We start from the raw sequence: 27010 nt of genomic DNA, 5'->3' as shown, positions 1-27010 counted from the left end.
ATTGGCTACCCGGATGGAGAGTTGGATGAAGTGCTCCAGCCCCACGGTGTCATCAAAGGATGTGAGATGAAGCCGCAGCTTTGGTTCGAGCCCCAGGTGATAGGTGGTGAGAAGAGTGGCCTCATTCCAACCACTGGATGCTGCCAGAGTGCAGAACTTGAGGGCATAGTCGGTGATGGAACTGTTACCCTGACTGAGATTATGGAGTTGTTCAGCTGCTGAAGTGTCACCCTCAGGACATCCAAACACTTCCTTAAAATGTTGGATGAAGCTATCCAGTGACAGTGTTACTGGGCTGATTTGATACCAGAATGAATGGACCCACTGTGTCGCTCGTCCGGCCAACAAGGAGATGATATAAGCAACTTTCGCATGCTCCATGGGAAAACGATGTGGCTGCATCTCTAGGGCGAGCGAACACTGCAGTAAGAAGCCGCCGCAGTCCTCTGCCGATCCAGGACTGGTGGAATAGACCAGAGAAGAAATTGCGGAAGTGCTAGGCAAGGTCGGAGATTCGAAGGGATTTGCCGGAGGGATGAATGCTCGTCGGAGAGCGTCAATCAGCTCCTGGACCGGGTCCGAACCAGCTGGGTTCATGGCTTTTGTCAGTCTGGTCTTTTGTCAGGAATACCCAGACTCGAAGATGGTGTTGAACCCAACGGCAGGAGTTTATTGCAACACAAACACAAAAACAAACAAAAACCAACAGGTGAATAGTAATCAAATGATTTGGTTCAGACGTGTAGTGACGAGCAGTGATGAAGGACTGGGATAATTCTGGAGATGGATATTCTTAAGGTGGCGAAAATACAACTGGGTGCTTACGTACGAAAGGATGATATCGGGATTTCTGGAGTGGAGAGGAATCACTAGGAGATCGGGATCGCTGGACTGGAATCGCTAGGAGTCTTGCGAGGAGGATGCTTAGAGGACCAGGTAAGTGAGTCTGTATTCTTTGTCGAGACCAGACAATGATTGAAAGTAGAATGGGGTTTAAGTAGAGGAGCTGGTTGATGCGGTGATGAGAGGCGGGTGCAGGTGATCAGTAATCAGAAGAGAAAGAGGGTTGAGTGAATGTGGCAGAAGGGTCAGATGGATCCGTGACACATATGAAAGAAATTCTCTCTCGGCTACAGAGGATTAAATTATACAGGGGACCTTCTAACTAGGTACATTACAAAAATATTAATTTTACTAAATATATTTTATTAGTTTTTTCATCATTTTATATTCAATAAATAAATAAATTATATTTCATATATTATTTTTGTTACATGGTTATTGTTTAATTGCATAATTTGTAATATTATTAATATTAATATAATTAATATAATTGTGTAAGTATGTACACTGTTGAACACGTACCAAAACCAGTACTGTCTCTTTAACAAAATCGGAATTTCTGAAAAAAGCGTCTGTTGATGAGCTTATGTTGAGACTGGAATGGCTTTATATAATCTGTGCCATGCATGAGATTTAATAGAATTAAATGTTTATTTTTTGTTGTTTTTTATGAACAACTTACTGTAGAGAACAGAAAGGGTATTAAGAGAGACATAATTCAATGACAAATAGGTTGCGTGGATCTCGTTTTTGGACACGCATTTTACAGAACAACTTTTCATCTCAACATGCAGTGAAAGGATCTCACTGCTGAATACTCCACCACTTTAGACCAATCCCATTGTTTACAAAATTTCAGCGCATGCGCGGTAAGTGGTGGCAGAAAGCTGACAAACTGTTGTGTTAGATTTCACAGATTAGATGATTAAACGAAAGTACAACACAAAACCATGATAAATACAGAAATACACTTATTAGCACATTATTAGGAACACTATGGTCCTAATAAAGTTCCTGACATGGTCTTCTGCTGTTGCAGCCCAACCGCCTGAAGGTTCGACGTGTTGTTCATTCTGAAATGCTGTTCTGCTCACTACAATTGTACAGAGCGGTTATCTGCATTACTATAGCCTTTCTGTCAGCTCGAAACAGTATGGCAATTCTCCGTTGACCTCTGTCATCAACAATGCGTTTCCGTCCACAGAACTGCCACTCACTGAAGTTTTTTGTTTTTGGCACCATTCTGAGTAAACTCTAGAGACTTTTGTGCATGAAAATCCCAGGAGATCAGTAGTTACAGAAATACTCAGACCAGCCCATCTGACACCAAATATCATGCCACGGTCAAAATCACTGAGATCACATTTTCTCCCTATTCTGATGGCTTATGTGAACATTAACTGAAGCTCCTGACCCATATCTGCATGATTTTATGAATTACACTGCTGCTACACAATTGGCTGATTTGATAATCACATAAATATGTAGGTGTACTAAAGTGCTCAGTGAGTGAATTCTTAACAATAAAATTACCATAATGATATTAGTTAATAACATACCTGTAATAATGTTCACTATAAATGCTTGCTGCAAAGCCGTAAGTTGAAATGATCTCCTCAGTCCAGTCAGCTCTGTGGATGGCTTAAAGCCACAGCCGTCCTCGAAATAATTTTTTAATGATTTTAATGGTATTTTTACCCACCCCTACAGATAACTTATATTGGCATTATATTCATGCTGTATAGCCAGGTGGAACTGGTTCCCCCAGCTGAGCCTGGTTTCTCCCAGTGTTTTTTTTTTATAAAGTTTTGTGTTCCCTGCCAAAGTCACTTTTGGCATGCTCACTGGGGGCCTAAAGTCAAATAATTTTAAAAGCATGATTTTCAATGACGCTTTCAATTTAAACTGCTCAATGAGGACTTTAAAACATTACAGACATTACAGCATTATTTTCAGTCAGAGCATAATTTTCTGTTAAGCTGCTTTGAAACTGCGTTGTAAAAAGGGATATGCAAATAAAAATGACTTGACTTGACGTGATGACTTGCATGCTCTTGTTCTCCCGGTCCTTTGCATCGCAAGTGCAAGCTCTATCAGTTACCGTGTAATTTGACCATGCCCAAGCATGTAAATGCAATTTGTTATGTAATACATAACATACTTTAAAATGTATCGGCTTACGTTGTACACTATAGTAAAATTGTTTTGATGACATAAGATAGCACTGTTTGTGGAACAGAGCAAAAAGTACATGTCTATGAACTGATAATCTGCTGTTTTCCTTTTGATTAGCATGAAAGTGAATAAGACATTAGCCACTTTTCCACCATCGGGCCAGTGCAAGCCAGGGATATCAACTGGTCAGCTGGGGCCAATAGCCTTGGACCTCGAGCCAAGAGAGCAAAATCAATCTGCATTCCCATCATCAGGCCAATAGCTTCGCAGTGTTGCTCTAAAACCTGCCCTTAATATGCCGCCCTGGTGCCAATGTCACACACCCCGCCCATTTCACAAGCAAGAGGGATAATCAAGCTGAGGTATCAGACTCTGGAGAAGACTAGCTAGCCCTCGAAATGAACACAGGTTTGTACTGTGCCTGCCATTTCACTGGAATTTTTCCCAAACTGGTATCATTGTGCATTGGATGCACAACTTGGCAAGTTTGATGGCAATATATTTATTCACAATTTCATCAACCCAAGTATTCAGTAGAACCCTGAATTTGTCTACTGACCAATACTGACTATTCTCCATTCTCCATTGATCTGTTATGGTAAACTGGTAGCTAGATATAAAAATTGAGAAAAGAGTATCTTGGTGCTGAAACCTCTGACCCGACTCAGCGAAACTCTGCCTTTGACATTGAGACTGCCTCTATCCCCAGTTGGACTTCTTTGGCCCAAGGGTAATCGGCAATCAAAGGCCATTGGCCATTGTCCCCGAGGTAGCACGGAGGAGGCATGATGAAGCCCTGGAAGTGACAGTGGGAATGCAACTGGCATGGACTAGCACGCCCTCATTTGGCCCAATAGTTGAAACGTGGCTATTATAGTTGTAGCGCCTCTAGTGTTTATTTCACCAGAAAACTGCTGCAATACATACAAGGAGGCATGTAAAAATCATTTTGCACAAATTTAGCTATATTGTAATGTGATTCTATGAGACCAGGTTGAACACTTTCACTGTTTAATCATACCAGTTCTACAGTATCAAAAGCATTATGTGAACATTTCAAATATCACTCCCTTACAGAATCCAATATCTCATAAAGGGTTATAGACAGCAAAATTTGGTTAAGAACAGACTGCATTTGGTGTTTCGTTAAGGCCATTACTTTTAAGGGGAAAGGAAGACATTTTCTTGTCTGCTCAACATTTCCTGGCCTGTGCCCACATGTGGTTTCCCCGAGCCACACAGTGAGGCTTTGGGGGTTATAAAAGCAGAGGTGGTGATTAAGAAGCAGGAATAATGGTCTCCACAAAACCTGGAATGCGTTTAACTGCCACGCCAACCCAGGAATCATTCAAGGCCCAGCTCCATTAATTTCTGGCATTATTCAGCTCTTCCAGGGCAGATGCATTGTTGACATATTAGGCTCTCCAAAATACAATCATTAGTGTAGTGGTCCTACAAACCATAACAGGGATTAAAGGCATGAGAATTGTATAATATTAGGAGCCATATAGCACTGTATCAACGTACTGTTTCACTTCACTAACGTATGCCATATATTCTATCAAGCCAGGACAAGCAATTCAGGGGTTGTCTACTGCCTACTAAATTTTGTCAAGCCCAGCTTCCGATATGCTTTTCTAACATGCCTACTGATTTAACCTTGTTAAATTTTGTGAGCTCTCTATAAATCCTGGATTAGGGAGGACAAATGTCACAGAGACTCTCTTTTACACACACACTAACATTAAAAGACATGCTCCATGTGCTCAGCAAACCCAAACCCCATCACTTTCCTCATTACAGGGACTTTAGGGTTCTGAGTTTTATCTGGGATTTCACATTTTTCAGCCAGCCACTTGACGTCTAGTAGCTTGCAATCAGAGTCTCAATGCCACACCTTGATTTGTGCAAAGTACCACCAGTGCAGCTAGCCCTGATAATTACAGGTCAAAAATACTCTCTTGCCCTCCACCCACAGAACACAGTGACCTGATCTAATGGCTAGAGTGTGGGAGCAATGACGGGGTTAGCATTTTATCTGCTTGTTCAGTTGTTCTATAACATGCAATGGTAAGGGTCGTATAAGCCTTCCTGTGTCTGCTCTTTGTATGTCTGTTGAGTGTCTCTAATTGAGAGAGGTAAGCAAAAAAAGTTTTGTGCCTACAGAAAGTTTCCAATAAATATCCTGCTCTTAATTTTAAACACCTGCCCATAAACCTCTGAGGAATGCTAAATAAAACCAAAGCTTTCAGAAAAAGCCTTCTGTCTGGCTCTCACACTAAAATACAGCAGAATGTTTAATGGCCGTAACTAAGATTAAGCAGTTCATGCTGGATCGGCAGTGCAAAATATGAAATTTCACTGGTACATGCCTTCTTAACACTACGTACTAGACATATAGATTAAGATGGCAAAGAATTTCATGTACACTTCAGCAACATGATGTTTGCTTTTACAGTTAAACCAACCACTTGAATGAAGACAACATCAGCGCCAATCATGCTTTCTTTGTGTCAACCCTCCACATTCAATCACAAAACACACAGCAGACCTTGTGCACAGCAAAATAGGGCAGGAAAAAGGTCTTGAACATGCTTTCAATTTTGACCCCCAGGAGGGGGACGAGAGTAACCTAAGGGCTGGAGACGATTCTCCTAGACTGCAGTCCTGGTTTCGATTGCCCAAACTCCTGACGCCTTCCGCTGCTGCACCTGTCAGCTGTCAATAGACCCCCTGCCCAAACCCTTTCAGCATGGTGAATATATGGCCAGGCTGAATGCCCCCACCCAGCTAATTACTGAGGACCTCAAAGGCCTGGCTCTGCTGCGTGCATCACTACAACACCAAACTGGCCTGCTCTGACCTATGTAGCCTACACACACACCCTCACACACATGCGCACATACTTAAACATGTGGGTTGCTTACGAGAGGCACAGCTGATGGAGGCACTATTGCATGGCAGGAGATTAACGGGGCTGTCTACACGCAAGCATGAATAATACAGTTATCACTCCAGACAGACAGAAGGTTTAAACTGAATCTCTGCACTGAAGACCTGGCAGGACATTGCCTCTAGAATAGAAACTCTATACAAGTTAGGATGAAGTGCTTAGAGTGGCCATAATAAATAGATCAAAATTATATCCATTTAAACAACATTAAAATTAGAGTTTCCACCCTTACTGGACTTTTCCGTGACCTTTCCAGGTGTTTGTGATTACTGGATATAGATACAAAAATAAAAAAAACATTTTGATTCGGACTGATTTGCAAATGAATCACTCAAGTTTTACTCTGCACAAGAGCAATGTCTTGACCATGTAATATTTAAAAGCGAGAAAAAACAATATGTAATAATGTATTTAAAGAGAAAGGTGGTGCCCAAAGTGTGTGGATCATCAAAGTTCATATCTGCAAAATGTGGCAGTCATCTCCATGCATGCAGTCATGCAGAAAATAATTTCTGTGCATAAACACAGGACAAAAATGTGGTGGCAATATCAGAGCCACGTTATAGTGCAACGCGTTTTCCCTGAATTATCCAACTGCAACACAAGAATAGTTCAACTTTAAGGTATTATGACATTGCTTTTCTTTCTGATTGACCATTTCTGTCATTTATTATTTATTTTTTTATATAATGTTAATAACTTTATTTCTTTATTTTTAATATATTAGACATGATATATCCATTTTTCTGATATTTTGGCCTTCCCTTTTGCTGTGTTTTTTTGGTACAGTTCTTTGTTTGTGTAATGTACAATAAAAAAAAGTATTTTTTTTTTTTTTTTTACTGTCCAACCCCAACATAAATCACACGTGACCATCTACGCCTTTAAATAGACATGCACAGGATTGCTCACGTCAGATGCCCAAGCTCGAACATGGATGCGACACATTAACACTTCATAGCGCGCGTCGCTTCAGGTACATTTTCGCATTGTGATCTTCTAGCTACATGAAGTGCGTTCACAATAAAAATGTACTGTACTCAGTCATAGCCACATATAACGACGTTTCCACCAAATGTCAACACTACAGCATCCACCGCCTGTTATGCGCGCGCGCTCGCGCTCTCTCTCTCTCTCTCTCTCTCTCTCTCTCTCTCTCTCTCTCGCTCTCTCTGACAGCTGCACCTGCGACATTCTACCGGCAAATGTTTAACCGCTCTAACACATTTCCCCAACACAAAAGCATATATTTTGTTCACGGCAATGTCACAGAATTGTTTATGCCACAGTTTAGTGCGTCCATCATTGTTTGTGTGCCCTGCGTGTGAGTTGACATTGCTGCATACCGGCGTCAGAGAGAAAGTGTGTCGTCTGCGGTGAACTTGCTGAGGATGAAAGTGGTGATGGAGAAGCTTTCACTCAGCACGCGACCCACAGACTCCCATGCAATCAGGTCGAGCATCAACCTTCCAAAACTATATAAACCTGCCACGAAGCATCCCGAACAAACCCAGCCAGGTTCGGGGCGTCCCAGACTCTCTGCCCAGCGAGTTACCTGCTGATGTCATTTCCTGTGAGTGTGAGAACCACATTAATACCTTAACTCGTTACAGAACCACTAATTGGTCATATTTTTTTTCAACTCGCTTGACCGCACAGGTCTATAGGGTAACGCAAGCGGTTATTATAGAGAAATAAGTAAATAAACCTGCTGGGTTTAATGTTTAGAAATATTTAAAGTGATATTCCACATCCTGGTTCGCCCACGCGCCGAGTGTGGCGCATTTACTTTTATATAATCGCATAAAGACTCTATCTGATAGCTCACTTTGTGGAGTTGTCAAATGCGTTTACCCTACATTAAATCTTTAATGTAAGTGAATGCATTCAACATACTGAAACATGAAGGCTTTCTCAAATTTTTTTTTCTGAATAAGACAGCAAACATCCAGTTAAAAGTACAGGCTATAGTTTATCTGTTGCACCCAAAGCAGTGTAAAAATTAAGTTGATTCTTGATAGAATTGCAGTGAAACAAAATATAAAATCCATTTCTGTGGTGCTTCATGTTTGGACATGTGACATTGTCACAGGAATAAATGGTGTCTGTAGTTGACTATGGCCCAGGCAATAACAAATAGGCCTGCCTAACTTTTTACTAATACCTCTCCTGAGTTAGCCGATACAAAGAAATACTACTTTAGGAGACCGATTTGCCATTCTTGACTTATGCCCCAGCTTACATTTAACTAATCTTAACACAATTTTCCAACCAGAAAGCATTATTTTATTTACAGCAATGGCAGAACTTGATGTGGATCAGGTATTTTGATTTTGCATGGTTAGAAATTGATGCTTTTTTGTCTTATTGGTCATCACAGGGGTAATTTGTGTCTGTGGTTGAGACTTGCCCCTGTCTAATATCTTACCAATACCTCTTTTGAGTTAGTCCAAACAAAGAAATATTACTTTAGGGGTGAGATTTTCCATTCCTGACTTATGCTCTAACCTGAAAGCATGTATTTTTTACACAACAATGGCATTACTGTACTTGACCTTTGCCCTGAATACTACTTTTGTGGAAAGAGCTGCCATCCCTGACTCATGCCCCCTCCACTGCCTGTTGTAAAGGGGGCCCAGGAAAAGACTGGAGGAGCTGGTTTATTACTGGACCCCTGCAAGGAGCTGTATCCGAGCTCTTCTTTTCTTTACCTCACAACCTGTAGACTTGGTGGCCTATCTCTGACCTATGGAGCTGCTCTCCTTGAGCCAACATGTTATGATAGATGGTCATTGGCCTGGACATACAGCCCAATATTTCAATTTCCTGCCTAGGCAGAAGCATTTCAGAGTTTGAATAGAGTTCATAGGCACAGTGTGGTGCCTGCTGCTGCCCTTGACACCCGCAGTGAAGACCCCTAGACCCAAACACAGCACCGAGCACATTCCAAAGACTCTTTCTCTGTCAGCAAAAGTAACTGGGTCTCAACAGCAACAGAGAGGGCTACTATTTTACCTAATAGTACTGTTTAGAGAAACCTACACTGCAAGTCAAAAGTAGTACTTACTATTTTATTATTACTATTTTCCACATTTGAGAATAATATTAAAGTCATGTAAACTTTGAGTATAAGACAAATGGAAGTCTGGGAATCATGTAGTGACCAAACAATGTCAAATCAAAACTTTGTAATATTTAAGACCCTTCAAAGTAGCTACCCTTTGCCTAAATTTCAGCTCAACCTAACTGAGATACTTTTCTTGAAGGCTTTCATTTCCCATGTATGCTGGACAGTTGTTGGCTGCTTGTCCTTGAAAACTGGAATTTTTAGATTTGTAACGAAATTTATACATGGACAATTTAGATGTGTCTACATAACTAACTTTTAAGCATTTAAGCATAAACCTTTAGATCAAAATGTTTTTAAAAGCATAAGACATAAATTCAGTCAAGTGTTTGTGAACCTTTGACTGGTCCAAGTGAGCATACACATCCTATTTTACCAACCCATATAGAATTAGGTTATTATTTCGGATAAACGATTTGGCCTTAGAATATGACACCTAATATTATCTAAATCAGTTTATTTTCTTTTTAGCTATATCCCATCATCTATATCAGGAATGGATTAGAGATTTTAAAGTTGTCTTTTATTTAAAGTCAGTCACCCAGGATATTCCATAATACAGCCAAATCTAATTTGAATACATATATGTAATGTGACATATTTTATTGTTATGCTTGTTTAGCATAACATCTATATTTGATATTTTAGTCACAGTTTACACCAGAGAACCCTTCTGTTTTTCATTAATCTATAGGATTAATGTACTGAAGCATTTGATCACACAATTTAGATGTAACATCTGGCAGTACCACAACTACGCTAACTCAAAGAAAACAGCACGAGATCAAAGGACACTTACGTGTGAGCGAGAGCACGACACATTAGGCAACCAAGTTGAAAGAGAATCCCCTGCACAAAAGATGCGCAGCTTGGCATTTCAAGGAAGCAATGCTTCACTTTGGAGTTTTTTTCTTTAGTATGGTGCTCTCTCCCAAAGAACATATGACAAACATTCAGAAAAAGAGAGAGCGGGAAGAAAAAGACAAAAATACTTGCAAGAATGAAGGCATGCTCACACTGGGATATCTCTCATTTTGACAGTGTTATCTGGGTCAGTTATATTTATAAGTATCATCGTGTTTTAAGGAAACCTGATTATGTATGTTCAGTTTAGGTGACAAAAAGAAGCTAATATCCAGTTGCTGGGTGTGTGGTGGGGGGAGTGAACATGTTTGCGTGAATAGAAATTGTGTGCATGTTACCAAGTGCACGTGTGTGAGACTGCACACATTCTATCCCTCTAACTATGGATTTGGAATGGGGGGCTGCACAGCCTTAAATTAGAGCATTCTGATTGGACACAGTATGTTAGGAGGCTCATAGTAAGCAGTGCACCCTAGTGGTGTGAGAGGAGGAAGGTGAAACTAAACAAAATCGCAGAGCATATCCTTGATGTTCAAAACACAAACTACAGTTCTACAACTGGTGCTAACATAAAGCACAATCACCATACAACCTGAAGTAATTCTGTAGATTCACAGATCTAGACATAAGAATGTGCATTTACAATGGAGATGAAATGTCTTAATCCCGTCCCATAGATTATTACAATTAGAATCACACAGACACATTCACACTGTCGTGCCACAGACTTGCTGTAGGCTAGTGCACGTTCGTCTCGTTATTATGGCATCACAACACCTCGATATGGTACATAATTGTGCCGTAATCTCATGTCTAAAAATAGCATGCAGCCGCATATACCCTCACGCAACCCCCATTTATGGGACATCATGCCCCCTGTGATCAAAACAAGGTTTTTGAGCCCTCTAACCTTCAGATAACCCTGCCCCCATCCCCTCTTCCAAACCAAATGGCACTAACAGCGACTTCAAAGTCAATAGGCTTCCGGCTATAAGTTCAGCTTTAACCAAAGCACAATACTAGGCTGAGGAATGATGGGTAGAAAGCCGAAATTCCATATGAGCATTTATGTTTTATGAGCATTCCATAAAGCCATGTTGCACTGCATTTGTTTATCTTAACTGATACAAAGGTGCATGCAAATTCAGCCAAATCCCAAGGAATCCAAATACCAAACCCCAAGGAATCAGTACCTGTGCCTATCAAAAGCTACTTATCCCTCCAGTTCCAGATGAGCACCAGATTGAGGGAAGTAGACAGTTGGGGGGGGGGGGGGTGGTGGCTGACAATAGATTTTAGCTGGACGATGAGGATAGTGAAAAGGGGGGGGGGGTTGTTTAGGCTGCAGTCTGAACCAGACCCCCTAAAGCAGGCTTTAGCCAAGGCCTATCGGGCCAGGCAGCAGGCAGACTCATTTTAGCTTGTGAAGTAGATTAATAATGAATTAAAGCATAAAACCTACCCCCACCCCCAATGTACACATCCCCAAAAAGACATTCACGCATGCTAATACATTCATTATTTATAATGTGTGTGCACGACTGGGGCAGGGATGGCCACATCTGAGCATGTGAGTGACAGAGCGAAAGAGAAAGATGAAGGAGAGATGATCACCACCGGATGAAATTCCGAGACTGACAAGGGAACATCCGCCCATTGTGCAGCATCCCGGGGCTTCTCTGGGTTGGGTTTGGGGGAATGAAGTGGGCAGCCGAGTGGTTGGGGGAGGGGTGGATTAAACAAATAAATAGATGATAAGAAATGATCATGCTGGGGTAGAAAGGCTTAATGGAGACAAAGAAGCTAAGGGAACACACAGGGGGTCAGAGGAATGTTAGATTAACCCAGATTTACTGTCTGGACTACAGACCTGATCTGGGATAAAAGTGTAGTTGAGACAAGGTTTTTTTTTTTTTTTTTTTTAAATATATTCACCATTAGTAGCATTTGATAGTCACTTAATTAAATTTTCAGAGTGTACTTTCTGAAAAAAACGGGATGCGTAATGTGATATGTGTTTCTTTCTGGTTGGAGGCAACAAGACTGGCAGCACCTATAGTTGCATCCCAGCCATGCACCCATGCAGAGCATGATAAGGTCATAAGATAAAAGCAGTGCCGAGACACAGAGCCTTTTGCCATCCATCTTCGCATAGATATGAAGAGATCTGGTGGAACCCAGAGAGACGGGAAGACCTCCGTCATTTCCATAGATACCTGTGGATCTTCAAATCTTCAGAGGCAGCAGATTTAATCTGACAAAATGTCTCTAAAAAATAAATAGAATCTGCCAAAGATAAGCAAGGAAAGGTCTAGAATGGGTGCTCTGATAATGGTTGAATAGAGCACATGTGACTGGTGTGACATGACTGGTCTTCCTAATCAAATGGATTGATTTGTCACACAAAAATTGAGGTGTCAAGTAGGGATGCACAAAATGTGCTAATACCGATATCCGATTATTTAGAACAATCAGCCACGTTTGGGTACTGCTGACCTTTTGGGTCAGGCTTCTGTGTGCAAAGTGTTTCAATTGCATTTACATCCAGCGATTGTACAGCAATTTACAAGTGAGAAATACAACAATATAAACAATTCATATCAAAGACAGCACAAACAAATACCATAAAATTAAGTTAGGGATACAGTCCATTGCTCAGCTGAGGTTTTACCGCGATTTGCATGAGGAAACATCCAAGAACAGTACAAAGCTCAAACAGTATGGATTTTTTCAAAAATTATTATGATTTCCCCCTATTGTCAATGCATTAGTTTACACATAAGTAAAGCACATAAAAAATGTGATACTATAATATCACATTATTGTTTATAATTAAAAAACAGTAATGATACAATAAAAAAATTAATCATTTTGTAATCAATTTTTAAATTATTATGTCATTGTTAACTGTCACTTTTTGCTTTTCTGAAAATAAAAGGAAAAATTAGAAAATAAAATTTTTCATAAGTATTCCTACATCTCTCTTCTGTTCGGCAGCGGACGGGACACAATTTATAGGCCTATTTACATAAATGACAGTTATACTGAAGTGGAAAATTATATATAACAGCCGCCCCATTTCAATGGTGTTGTCTTCCACAGTTTCATCCGAAGACATGCCAGTCTTACGAGCCGAAATACACAATCTTCTTGCAAAGAACATGATAGAGGTTGTTTCAAATTAATTAATAAGCCTGCTGTCCCACTGCGTGAATGCGTGGCAAGTCCTCACGGGTGTGTCAGAGTTGGTGTTTACAACGATCGAGCACAATCTATGGTCCGACCACACGATATGCCGATGTTGCATGCACAGACTGCGACACACAGCGGGATTTACAGCTGTTTTTTTTTCGTTCTGGAGAAGGACGGCGGGCTTTGGCCCATCCTAGTTCTGAGACACTTGAATCGCACGCTTGCGACGCATCCATTCAAAATGTTAACTCAGAAACAGATCTTATCACACATCCATAATCAGGACTGATTTGCATCAATAGATCTGAAGGATGCTGTAACAGTGTAAGGATGGGCCAAGAGGAGGTGGGAACCGGCTGAACAGTCAACATAAATTTCAATGGTAAACATAAACTTATACCAACATAAAACATAAGGACACACACACAACACGGCCGTGTGCATCTCTCTCTCTCTCTCTAAATGGTGCCTCTGGCTCCCCTGCTGATCAGCTGATTCAGCGGCAGCCGTGCACCATCACGGCCTGGCCACGCCCTCCTCATCACAGACGGGTAGTTCATGTACCGATTGCACCGTGTTACAGGCAGCTTTTTAGATTTCCATTCGAGGGAACTGCGTATCAATTTTAAGTCTGTGCTTCCCCTGGTGTGCCTCCTTTATTCTGTCATCAGCAAAGTTCAAGTGGACATGGAAACAGTCCTTTTAACTGCGCTGAAATGGCCCAATCAGTCCTGGTTTCTGGAGATGGTAGAAATACTGGACGGGTCTCCATGGGAAATACCACTGAGGAGGGATCTCCTCTCTCTGGTGCAAGGCACAATCTGGCATCCCCAGCCCAAGCTGTGGAACCTGCATGTGTGGCCCCTGAACAGAGAGCACTAAACGCACCAGAACTGATGTATTCAGTCATAAAGATGAAATCCCAGGAGATCATCAGTTACAGAAGTACTCAAACTAGCCCATCTGGCACCAACAATCATGCCACGGTCCAAGTCATTGAGATCACATTTTTCCCCATTCTGATGGTTGATGTGAACATTAACTGAAGTTCCTGACCCGTATCTGAATGATTTTATGCACTGCACTGCTGCCACATGATTGGCTGGTTTTGTTTTTTTTAAATTAACATTTGTTATTAACATTTAACCCCCACTATTACCCCTCCCCCTCCCCAATCACCAATCCCCAACGAACACCCCTGTGGTCACAAATAAAATACACACACACACAAAAATAAATATATAATAAAACACCAAAATATATATATGCAATGTCTCGTATAATCACATAGAATTCAAACTAAACATCTCTCTCCACAGCCCCTCCCCGAGAATCCCCTAAAAACACCAAATACCTGCCCCCACCTGATTAGATAATCGCATGGATGATTGTTGGTGCCAGATGGGCTGGTTTGAGTATTTCTGTAACTGCTGATTTTCACACACCCCGGGTCGTGAGTCTCTAGAATTTACTCAGAATGGGGCCAAAAACAAAAAACATCCAGTGAGCGGTAGTTCAACAGAGAATGGCCAGACTGGTTCGAACTGACAAAGTCTATGGTAACTCAGATAACCAAGAATATCTTGAAGAATATCATCTCAGAATGCTATATTGAGATGCTGGTTGGTGCTGTTTTGGCAGCACGAGGGAGACCTACACAATATTAGGCAAGTGGTTTTAATGTTGTGGCTGATCAGTGTATGTTTTGCAGCAGGATGGTCTTCTCAGAACGCATTCGAAAGGTTTTACAACCTAGACATAACATCTCTCTCTTCACAAGTCCTCTCTGTTTAGAGCGCTTACTATTTTGTTTGCCAAACATATATTTATGCCCCTCCCTTTAAGTATGGGCTCCTCATCATTTTACACAACTGCCTGCATTCAGGCCATTGTAATTTACTATTAAGTCACAAGCACTTTCATTATAAATAAACTCCCTTCCCGACTGGGTTCATGAAGTGGTTAATCTATACTATATGACTATAGTTCATATATTCATTCTGAGTGCTCCCTCCTGGCCCAACATCAGGGTCACTCACTTGCGGCATACTCCTGTCGGTTGCCGTCCTGCAGGACTGTAGCATCATGTTCCTCTCTGGAAGGTTATGTCATGTGGTGTGGCTTGATGGGATTCTGTTCCCCATATGCATTAGCAAACGCAATGTCAAGTGTACTGAGTCGTAAGGGAACGTCTTTGTTATGTATATGTATCCTCAGTTCCCTCAGACAAAGGGAATGAGACATTGCGAACGCTGGCCACACTATAAGACTCAGCGTTCTTTTGAGGTGCGAGAAATGCACTCCTTGTCCCTCAGTCAGAAAATTCAGAGGAATGGTGTTTGTGCACCTGCTTTTATAGCAGACAGCTTTGCGCCCAAAAAGGCAGGGCTCAAACACCATAGCCAATATTAGAATATTGCCGTTATTGTAGAGAGGTTTCAACTATGTAATATGGAAGGACACTCCCCATGTGCATTAGCAAATGCAATGTCTCATTCCCTTCATCTCAGGGAACCGAGGTTACGTACGTAACCGAGATGTTTCATTTTCTGTCTTTGTGAGCGCACGGTTTCGGTTGTTGTTTTCCTGCCATGCGCTTTTCGGTCAGTCTTGTTTCATGTCTGGAGCATGGTGTCTGGATCTTGACTTCCCTGTCTGGTTCATTTTCGGTCTGTGTCAGGATTCGGACACACATGCTCCATGTTCTGTCTGTTATTGGCGTGAGTGCATTGCGCTTATTTCATCTTGGTGGCATGCACTCACGTCAATCGTTTACGTCTGTCTCTCGCGACCACAGTTCGCCCGGGTCGTGAGTTGTCTTCACTTCAATCTGAGGTGTTGTGTTTGAGTGTTGCCGAACTCACGCAGTTGTCCTGTCTCATTTTGTCGCCTGTTGCATGCATCGCTTGCCATTTGCTTCGCGATATACACTCAGGCTCTGTTTAGTGTGGGAATGCGTGACTTTACTTTGTTTGGCGTTGCTACGCATTCTTTCGTCTTGTCTGTCGGTTGGCATGAGCGTATATTACTTTATTGTCTTGGCGATGTGCGCTCATGCCATTCGGGTGTTTGTGTTTTGTGAGAGCACATGACTTTGTTTTGTTTCTGTATTGCTGTGTGTCTCTCAGTCTTGCATCATTCCCCACCTCCTTGTTTGCACATTATTAGTTCATTTGTCTCACCTGCCCTACTTGTTAACCTGTTTGATGTCTCCTTGTGTGTGCTGTCCAGTGCCAGTTCGTCTTGTTTGTTGGTCTTGTTCCATTCGGTCCTGTTCCCCGTCCAGTCGGTCTTATGTGTTTTTCCCTTTTTCCTCCAGCCCATCCTTTACCTCGTTTTTTCCCATTCGGGGTAGTTTGAGTTTTTGTCTTTGTTTATTTTTGGTATAAATAAAGCCTTTTTGTTTTTACTCTGCATTTGGGTCCTGCCTCTGATTGTGACAAATGCACGTTGTTAATCCCCTTCTCTTTTTTACTGGATGAAGCAACAGCTCCGTGTCTCAATATTTGATCGATATTGTCCAATGTCATCCGCACACTGTAAATACTAATAGTAAGATTAAATTGTAAAAAAAAAAAAATTGTTTACTCAACTTGAGCTTAAGTTTTTGCTATTCTTACTAGTTTTAATTAAGTTACCATTACTTTATAAATCCTTAAGTTGTCATTAATAAAAAACATTTAAGTGATCCTAATTAAACAGTACTTGAAATGTCACATTTTGGAATCATAACTCAAAAATATACATTCTTTAAATTTTGGCATCGAGTACTACTAACTCAAAATTATCAAGTACAAAACTGCGGCTGTGTGGAATACCCATAAGACCTTGAGCTTGAATAAATTATGTATGTTTGTTTAAAACAAGGGAACTTATGTAGAAAAAGAATACTTTTTTGTTTAAAAATGTATATAGTTTTAATTCTTATGAATATTGTTGTTTGTTGTAGCTGGTTGATAATTGAAATTTTTGTGAAATCACCATGAGGGTGATTAGTGTTACCTCTGGTGAGCTTGGAGCCTGTTAAGTTTAAGCCATTCTTCTTTACTCAAATGTACTTTACAAAAGTGCAGATTTATATGCACTAAGAAGTACTGAGTAGAATTCAATGTTCCTTATGGCTAACCTAGAATCCAGTCATAAATTCCTTTACACTGTATAATACATGTAAACAAGTTCAGTTAACTTGAGCCAAATAAATATGTTTTATCATGCAATACGATTGCCTTGAAAAATCTAAGTAAAGTCAACTAATTAGATTTTACAGTGCAGAAACTACTGTAAATAACGCATGTAAAGATTAATTTAATCTTGAAGCAAGATTTATTCACCAATCAGAGAAGTCCATGGGAACCATGGGAATAAGTGGATTTTAAATTTAAATACACTTAAATTTGCGGTCCGGAATCTACAAGTATATAAGCTGCTTGAATATATTGTTCAAAACTTCTGTTTTGTCATATTTTTATACTAGTCAGTAGCTTTATATCGAGTAGTTTTTTATTGCTTTTTATTGCCTATTTGCTTACAACATTGCAACACAATGTTCACAGCTCAGGGATTTCCCATGGACCCCCTCACTATTCAAAAAGGACCCCCGGGGGTCAGCGGACCCCAGTTTGGAGGCCTGGCTGGAGTCTCTCTGCACTCCCTGGATTCGAACTCATGACTCCAGGGGTGGTAGCCAGCCATCCTCCCCACCCCCAACTTTGAAATAACAGAACTTTGAAATAAATGTAACTAATAACTTTACTCTCTATATCTCTACATGTCGTACATGTGTCAGTGTAAATGTTCTCATTAATAAACAAAACACTGAAACAAAAAGCACATTATTAACTCACATTAACATTCTTAACCGACATTAACTGAATTGTGAATGATAAAACTTGTCACTTTTTAGCAAAAGCAGGCTCCGCTGTAGCTTTAAGTGACTTTTCATATTCATTATTGTGTCGAGTTTAAGGTGAGTAATCAAATTAGTTTTGTTAAAAGTTTTAACGGTAGTTCCAACTCATGAAATTCTAGCAGTGCAAATCTTACAAACTGCAACTCCGCTGTCATTGTCACCCAAGTAATTCCACACAAGAGTCATTTTCTTTCATACACAGCACAAGTTGGCTAATTGTCTGATGTGTTTTCTGACCCACTTTTGAAAGGAAATAGTCGACCCTGATCATCGGATGTTTTTGTTTTTTAATTGACGATGTCTGTTAGTGCAGATAATTGCTTTTAATGGCTGATACCGATGTTTGGCTGATACAGTGCCTGCTTTAGTGTCAAGTGATCTCTGTGTCTCCTACAAGGGCATTTGCAGGACATTTTTATTATTTGGAATTCATATCTGTACATTAGCCCACATCTTGGACTTGTAAGGCACATAATATTTTGTTTCATTATGCATATTCAATATTCAATACATTTTATCTTATTTCAGTATGATTATACATTTAAAATTGTACTGGTCTATGTTGATTGGCATTACTAGAAAATGAATGACAAGTACAGGAAAAAACACAGTCAGGTTCTAATTTACAGTAACTTTACAATGCTGTTCTCCGAAGTTACCACCTGAGGCCAGACCTCACAAGAGGTACTCGGCATTGTGCAAACTTTGCAATCTTTGTTTCACACAAGGTGTGCCACTAAAATCTTTTATACCCATTTTTATAACACGTACAACAGCATACTTATTATGTGTTTGTCTACCATGGTGTGCGCCATCATGTTAGCTTGTAAATGCTAAGCCTATCTTAAAGCATTATGCAGTGTTTTGTAATCTTACCTTTCTGCTTAGACTGCTGGACCTTTAATGAAGAACAGAACACGCTGGTCCTCGTAGTGACAATGTTTACAAAATTGACAGAAACTCAGTGAAAATTTTCTTCCTTTCTTTCTTTCTTTGTAAACTTGGGAGGGGAAAAAATTATTATACGCATAATTGAAGTAATTTTTTGGGTTCAATACTATTTTGGCTCAATCAACATCATTTGTGGCATAATGTTGATTATTACAAAAAGTAATTTTACTTGTCCCTCGTTTATTAAATAAAAAATAAAAAAAAATAAAAATGGTTTACAGTAAGGCACTTACAATGGAAGTATAGCCACAAAGCATTATACATCATAACATTATACTGACATTTACTATATTTTCAGGTTTACCAGCATTATGTTGTCATGACAACAAAGTTGTAATACTGGATATAATTTTACACAGATAATGTTAGTAAGCAATTGCAACACACTCTCATGGAGAAATTATGCAGATTCAAACGAGTCGGCCATATCGTATGAAATCTTACAAGTTGGGTCGTATGACTTTTGCAACAGCCAATTAGGTAACCCTCCCTCGTCTCCATCTATAACGAGACAAATACATTCTTCTATCATACAAAACATACTCTTTACACTTCGAATCATACTTACAGGCTGTACTCTATGTAGTGTACTCTATGTACAGGCTGTACTTTGGTTTAAATATGAGGTTTGGGTTCAAATTAATTAACACGTACGTAACGACTGACACACGGAACTTTCACTTCTGGATATTTGCACGTCTACACTGAAAACAATAAGTAGGCTCTACTAATTTTATTGAGTAAACCCGTTCACTCAACTGAATTAAGTAATGGCATCTCCAAAACTTATGTAATTAAGTTCAATTAATATTTGGTGTTCATATACAATGAACTTAACTATTCAGGTTAAGTTAACTAGATGCAAGTAGACTTAACTCAAATTTGCTTTTTAAATGTTGTTTCAACTGTTGTTAATAATTTTAAATTAATTTATTCTATTTTACATCAAACAATAGCACAGCTCAAATAAAGTTCGTACTTGATTTTAGGTCAGTCATTAAATAAACGTAATTCTCCAAAGAAATGCATATAAACCTGCACTTTAATTCATAAAGAGAATAAAGTCAACAGGATCCAACGTGGCCAAATGGGACTCTGATCACCCTAAAAGCCCGGATATATTTTGTTTATGCGCGTTCCGGATCGTATTGCGCCCGGCCGACCATGTTGCCTTTCTGAGTATACTTTTCTGACCGTGAATGAATAGGAATGCTTTCGACGCATTCTGTCACGAACTCAAGGACTTCCTCCACTCACCACCAGAGGTCTCACCTGAGTTCTGTGAGCTTCAGGAACTACACTTCCCAGCATGCCTACCTGGACTGATTACTCCCACACCTGTTCCCAGTTCCGATGACTATTTAAGCACTATACTAACAAGACACTTTGCGAAGTCTTGTTTTGCCTAGCTGACATTTCTGAGCATTTATACTGTTGTTACTGCCTGCCTGTTTACCCACCGTTTGATTCTCTGCTGCCTGCCTTTGATTACATCTGTTTACCTGGATTTCTACTTTGATCGTTTGCTGCCTGCCCTGAACCTTGCCTGTTTATAACCACGTCTCTGATCTGTCTACGCTGTTCCATTGCTGGAGATTTACCCTGCCTGTCTGTTTATGATTTGCACTTTTACTAATAAACCGCACATGGATCTAAACCTCAGTTCTTCGAAGTCGGTGTTACAGAAGACTTTGCCAACTACAGATCCAGCGGCGCTCCTTCAATTGTCTACTGAGGTTTCCGCTCAAGCAAATGTGTTAGTGGTTCATCAGCAACAACTCACCTGGCTGATTACTTTAACGGAGGAATTAGTAAAGGCTTTTCAAAACCTCCACATTCCAGCTTCGGAACATCCACCACAGGCATCTCAACCCACTCCGGTAAATAACCCTTCCTCTCCAAACACCTTCACTACCAACCTATGACTTGCTTTCCCGGAAAATTTTAATGGGACATCATCTAAGTGCAAGGGATTTTTGATGCAATGTTCAATGTTTGTGAAGCAACAACCCACGCTATATCCCACTGAGGACAGTCGCATCTCTTTTATTTGCTCCTTGTTGACTGGAAGGGCTCTGGACTGGGCTACCGCCATATGGTTTAATGAAGGGCCAAGGTTCACCACTTTCAATAATTTCCTCTGGCGCTTCCGACAAGTGTTCGAGCACCCCAAGGGAGGAAGGAACGCTGGTGAGCTGTTACTCTCACTCCGTCAGGGGAAAGGCACCGCTGCCGAGTTTGTGCTTTCATTTCCACATTCAGCACAGGTGAAACAGAATCAATGCAGATCAGGCACGCTCATCTGATGACGGAGGAGAGAGAATGCCGCATTAAGCAACATCTGTGTTTGTATTGCGGTCAGTCTGAACATCTACGAGCTACCTGTCCATTACGGCCAACCCAATCATCTAAACTGGCGGTGAGTAACGTTATGACTCCACTGTTCTCCTTTTCCTATATTAAGGTGCCTGTCACTATAACGGGTTTTCAGAATATTATCACTACTCAAGCCATGATCGATTCTTGTGCCGCAGGCAATTTTATTGATGAAGGGTTAGCCAAGACCGTTCCAGTGACTGTGCTATTGAACTATTGCCCGGCACTACACTGTCACGAGGGAGGATTTTTCCTTTGAGGCTATGAAAAACTACATTGAGGAGGAACTGACAAAGGGCTTCATCCGACCATCTACCTCACCACCGGCAGCTGGGTTCTTCTTCATTGGCAAGAGGGATGGTGGGCTCCATCCATGCATCGATTACCGTGCTCTCAACGACATAACGGTAAAGTTTCATTATCCTTTACCTCTGGTTCCAGCAGCACTTCAACAGTTACGTACCGCACGGTACTTCACTAAGCTTGACCTTCGCAACGCATAACCTCGAATACTTACGCTCGGCGAAAAGACTGAATCCAAGGCAAGCAAGGTGGGCTTTGTTCTTTACCCGTTTCAATTTCACCATTACATATCATCCTGGTACAAAGAATTCCAAGGCCGATGCACTCTCTCGTCAGTTTGAGTCTGACACCCAGGTCCAGACTTCGGAACCCATCATGCCCACGTCACTAATCCTGTCCAGTGGGACATCATGACCGAGATCGCCCAAGCTCAGATTCAGGACCCGATTCTCCCTGACTGTCCTCCTGATAAGACCTATGTACCACAGCTCCTTCGGGAGAGGACCTTACAATGGGTTCATTCCACCACCAGTTTCGGACACCCAGGTATCGCAGCCACATTTCAACTGCTTCGGAACCATTTCTGGTGGAACACTATGCAGGCTGAGACCATCTCCTACATCAACAACTGTCCCACCTGTGCAGCTAAAAAGTCCTCCAGGCAACTTCCCACAGGACTCCTCCAACCTCTGCCTATTCCCCATCGACCTTGGTTTCATATCGCCATCGACTTCATCACAGATCTCCCTGTCTCCCAAGGTAATACAGTCATTCTAACTGTTATTGATCGGTTCTCCAAAGCATGTCGTCTAATCCCTCTGCCTAAGCTGCCCACAGCCTTCGAGACCGCGGATCATCTTCTGCATCAGGTGTTTCGCTTCTACAGACTGCCTGATGACATCATCTCCAACAGGGGACCACAGTTTACATCTTGGGTCTGGAAGGCTTTCTTTCAACAACTCAATGTTAACATCAGCCTCACATCAGGATACCATCCACAACGAACTGCCAGACTGAATGCTTAAACCAGGAGATCACTCACTTTCTGAGAATGTATTGTCACAAGAACCAAGCTGACTGGAGCTGGTACCTGCTGTGGGCAGAGTATGCCCAGAACTCTCTTCTGAAGTCGTCCACGGGCATGACCCCCTTTCAATGTGTGCTGGGCTTTCAACCCCCTCTATTCCCCTGGTCAGGAGAACCCACAGAGCTACAGGCCATCAACGACTGGCTACAGCGGAGCGAGGAGGTGTGGGACCAAGCTCATGTCCATCTCCAAAGGGCAGCCTTAAGTCTGTTTACCTGGATTTCTACTCTGATTGTTTGCTGCCTGCCCTGAACCTCGCTTGTTTATAACCACGTCTCTGATCTGTCTATGCTGTTCCATTGCTGGAGATTTACCCTGCCTGTCTGTTTATGATTTGCACTTTTACTAATAAACCGCACATGGATCTAAACCTCAGTTCTTCGGAATCGGTGTTACACATGCACACTACAACTGCTTTGTGACACTCTTTTAGTACACATACATTGTGCGGAAAAATAAGTAACGTGGACGCATGAATTATACTTTGGCTTTAATGGTGACATCACACAAAACAACTATTTGCAAAATAACAACATAAATAATACCAAAAAAGTGCTAAAACCTCTATAAATTCATAATTACAACTATTTAAACATAACTTCCTTTTGACCAAGGAAAGCATAAATAAATAATCCAAGCGCAAAACATTATGCGTTTTCCCCATAGCCTCAATTTTGTACTCAAAAGTTTGAGTTATTACCACTTAAAATCTTAAGTCTATGGATTTGAAAGATAAATAAATTCTGTGAACTTAAATATTTGAGTTATGAACCCAAAACCTGACATTTCAAGTAATACTTAATTAAGACAACTTGATATTTCCAGTAATGACAACTTTAGTTGTTTACAAAGAAATCGTATGATATGAAATCTTATGAAAAGTTGTTTACGATTTCATATGATTTCACCAACTCTCACTTCCACTTTCGGGTTGGCAATTTCATCACACTAAAATCATGTTAACACTTACAATAAAAATATAATGTTTATATCTTGTAGCTAAAGTTTTGAAAGTGTGTATTTTAATGTTTATTGGCTGGCCCCATTCACTTCCATTGTAAGTGCCTTTACTGTTCAGATTTTTGCTTCTTATTTTTTTGTTTAACTTGTATTGGATCCGGAACAATCCTTTAATGATGTCTATAGACATAATTCACATACAAGTGGAACTACATGTAATCAAATGAACTTATTGTTGTAATTAGTTACACAACAATTTCTCCTGTGGCCTTGGTTAGGATGAGTGTTAGGCACTGGTCCTGTGGGCTGCTCTGCAGTTTTATCATAAGAAGACCAGTACAGACCCTGCAGCTGCAGAAGGTCCACACGGCCATAACTGTGACCTACCACGGGGAGTCTGAACAAAACACTCTGAGCATCTTAGTGAAGCAGGACCGCCAACCTCCTTCTCCAGAGGCTTTCATTAGGTTTCAAAGGCTTCCTGGTTTTATATTACTGCAAAAACACGACTGCAGTGACCACACTCTACAGGGCACTGTGAAGCCTGGCCGGCTGAAGACACAACCGCACAACCCCGCTGTGAGTCAGGCGGATCCCATTTACACTGCTATTTGAACAGGAATGGCACACAAAGACAGGTGTGATTTTCATTACGTAACCTCTGGTTGGAGTGAAACCTTCGTGTTCTCCTTGCTTCAAAGGACAAAAGGGGGAGCCATCAAATGCACTATGTGCCACACAAAGTCAGTCGACAACCTGCCCGACCCATCCACCTCTCTAGTGACACCTTGTCAATCTCAGGTAGAGCAACGTACACCACACTTTATCAACCAATGCTCCATCAGGTCTTTGGTGGAGATACAGGACGCTTGGTAATGCTCTGGTTTATGAGATGATTAGGCCCAAAAAAAAATGGCCTTAAAAATGGATAGTTCACTCAAAAATGAAAATGATATTCTCATTTACTCACCCTCATGTCATTCCCAACATGACTGACTTTCTTTGTTCAGTGGAACACAAAAGAATATGTTAGGCAGAATGATAGCTTCAGTCATCTTTCACTTTAGTTTTAATGGAAATAAGATGCAATGGAAGTAAATGGTGACTAAGACTAACATACTTTTGTATGCCATGGAAGTAATATGGAATTAAAACAACATGAGGGTGAGTAAATAATGACATAATTTTCATTTTTGGGTGAACTTTTCCTTTAAGTCCCTTGAAGTCTGTTTTTTGAAGATATGTTAAAAGAACTAGGCTTGCCACCTCTCTGAAGTGAGATGTCCTTTCTCACCACCTTTTAGCATGAGAAAGCCACCTCCCTGCATGCATAATTCTGCTGAGTCATTGTGATGGCCTTTCTACTGGCCGCCGACAAAAAGTGCCAGCACGGGGGCTATTGTCATGGATGCATCCATCTGCATCAAGAGCATTAGAGTATATTTGGACTTCCTCAGTGCTGCAGGCCCAGTGGGGTTTTGACATGCGACAGAAGGCAATGGGCTTTGCCCACCAGCTCTTCAGGTGCAGATTGGGGTAGAGCAAGGGGCAGTGCTCCTGTCAACCTCATGACGAATGGACTTAGGAGAGTCAGGAGTGTGGGGTGGATTGATTTGCAAGAGAACTGGACTGCTCTGTGTTGGATCCACTCTTCTTTCATTGTGTTTCTGCATGTTGGAGGGAGTTTCTACTTGTTGAAGTGTCTGTGTATGCACTGAAATGGATTGGCGAGTTAAAAAGAGCACAAGAAATGCAAAGCATCACACACACACAGACATCCATTTAGCCAGACTGACAGATGGGAAAAGTGTGTCTGCACAAGAGACTGGCCACATGAATCTCCAATGCATCTGTGGGATATACAGCACTTGCATTTGAATATAGGGTTTTGGGATATCAAAGCATATGAGCTGACATTTAAAGGCCTCAAGACAACAGGTATTGAGCATGCTAATGTGCCAAGATTAGTGAGTGACGATTTTTTAAAATGTAGATTAACAGCTGTAAATCTTTGTTAACTCTATTGTAATATTTCCAATCACCGTAATATACAGTATATTAATTTAAATATCAGGGTATTGGGATTTTATCAAAGCATATGAGCTGTCATTAAAAGGCCTTAAAGGGATAGTTTGACCAAAATTTTTAATTATGTCATTATTTACTCACCTAAATTTCAAGCCAAAGTAAATAATAACTCTGTCAAGCTCCAAAAAGGACAAGATATCCAATGATGTTTGATGTTATCGACATAGCTGCCATTTTTTATTTCAGCGTTTTATTAATGACTTGATCTGAAAGTGAATAACGACTTAAATTTAATTCATACAGGTTTGGAGCAGGGTCAGAAATTAATGCCACCGAAAATGCAGCAGATGAGTAAAAAAATGCCCTTGCAATAAATTATACTATAATTATTTATACTAAATTACGCCATAAATAAAACAGAGTTCATGAATTCCTCAAATTAAATTGTATATGTTATCGGATAAAATGCAGTTAAGGTTTTAAATGGTTAGAAAAAAAATGCCCTCATAGAGGTAAAGAAAATGCCCCTGAAAATAAAATCCATGGGGCAAATATTGCCCCTTCATTTTTTGGATGAACTATTCCTTTAAGTCTGCTAGCCAGTATTAGTTAGTGATGATTTCAAAATGTAGAGTTACTAGCTTCAGATCTCTATTGACATTACAAGTGTAAAATGTAGTAATCCCACTCCTCTTCTCACACCAACAGTTTACACATCAGCCAGCACCCCATGAAATTTTTGCCCATAGACTCCACACACACCCGCTAAGTCATGATCACATATACAAATACATTCTGTCAATCCACAACTCACTGCATGTAACTTATATCTTTATTGTTGTTGTTTTTTCCACTTTTGGAATTCTGGCAGCTGGAGATAAGAATCTTGATTGAATTAAGTGCTGTTTGAGAAGCTCGGTGCTGTGCCAGTTTGTGTGTGTGCATGTGTGTGCGCGCGTGTGTCTGCATGTGTGTGCGTACAAATGATCTTGCCAGCGAGTAGTGGGTACCTGTGGGCCGGCTCCTACTGGAAATCATTTGGAACAGACAGCTCTCAATGTGTTCATTAGGACTGTGATTGGGCCTCACTCCTGTGGGGAAGACCAACCTCCCCAACGCTGAATAGTCCTGATTGTGCTCAGCATAAATTGCCATCTGTTTCAGTTGAGGAAAGGGAGATGAGGAAAAAGAAATAGTGGAAATAGAGGATAGTGGTGAATTTCTTATCAAACTTACCGTCAT

Source organism: Myxocyprinus asiaticus, chromosome 22 (assembly GCF_019703515.2).
Source record: "Myxocyprinus asiaticus isolate MX2 ecotype Aquarium Trade chromosome 22, UBuf_Myxa_2, whole genome shotgun sequence".
NCBI classification, from domain to species: Eukaryota; Metazoa; Chordata; class Actinopteri; order Cypriniformes; family Catostomidae; genus Myxocyprinus; species Myxocyprinus asiaticus.
The sequence above is the reverse complement of the archived record's forward strand: the minus strand, read 5'-3'. Positions refer to the sequence as shown.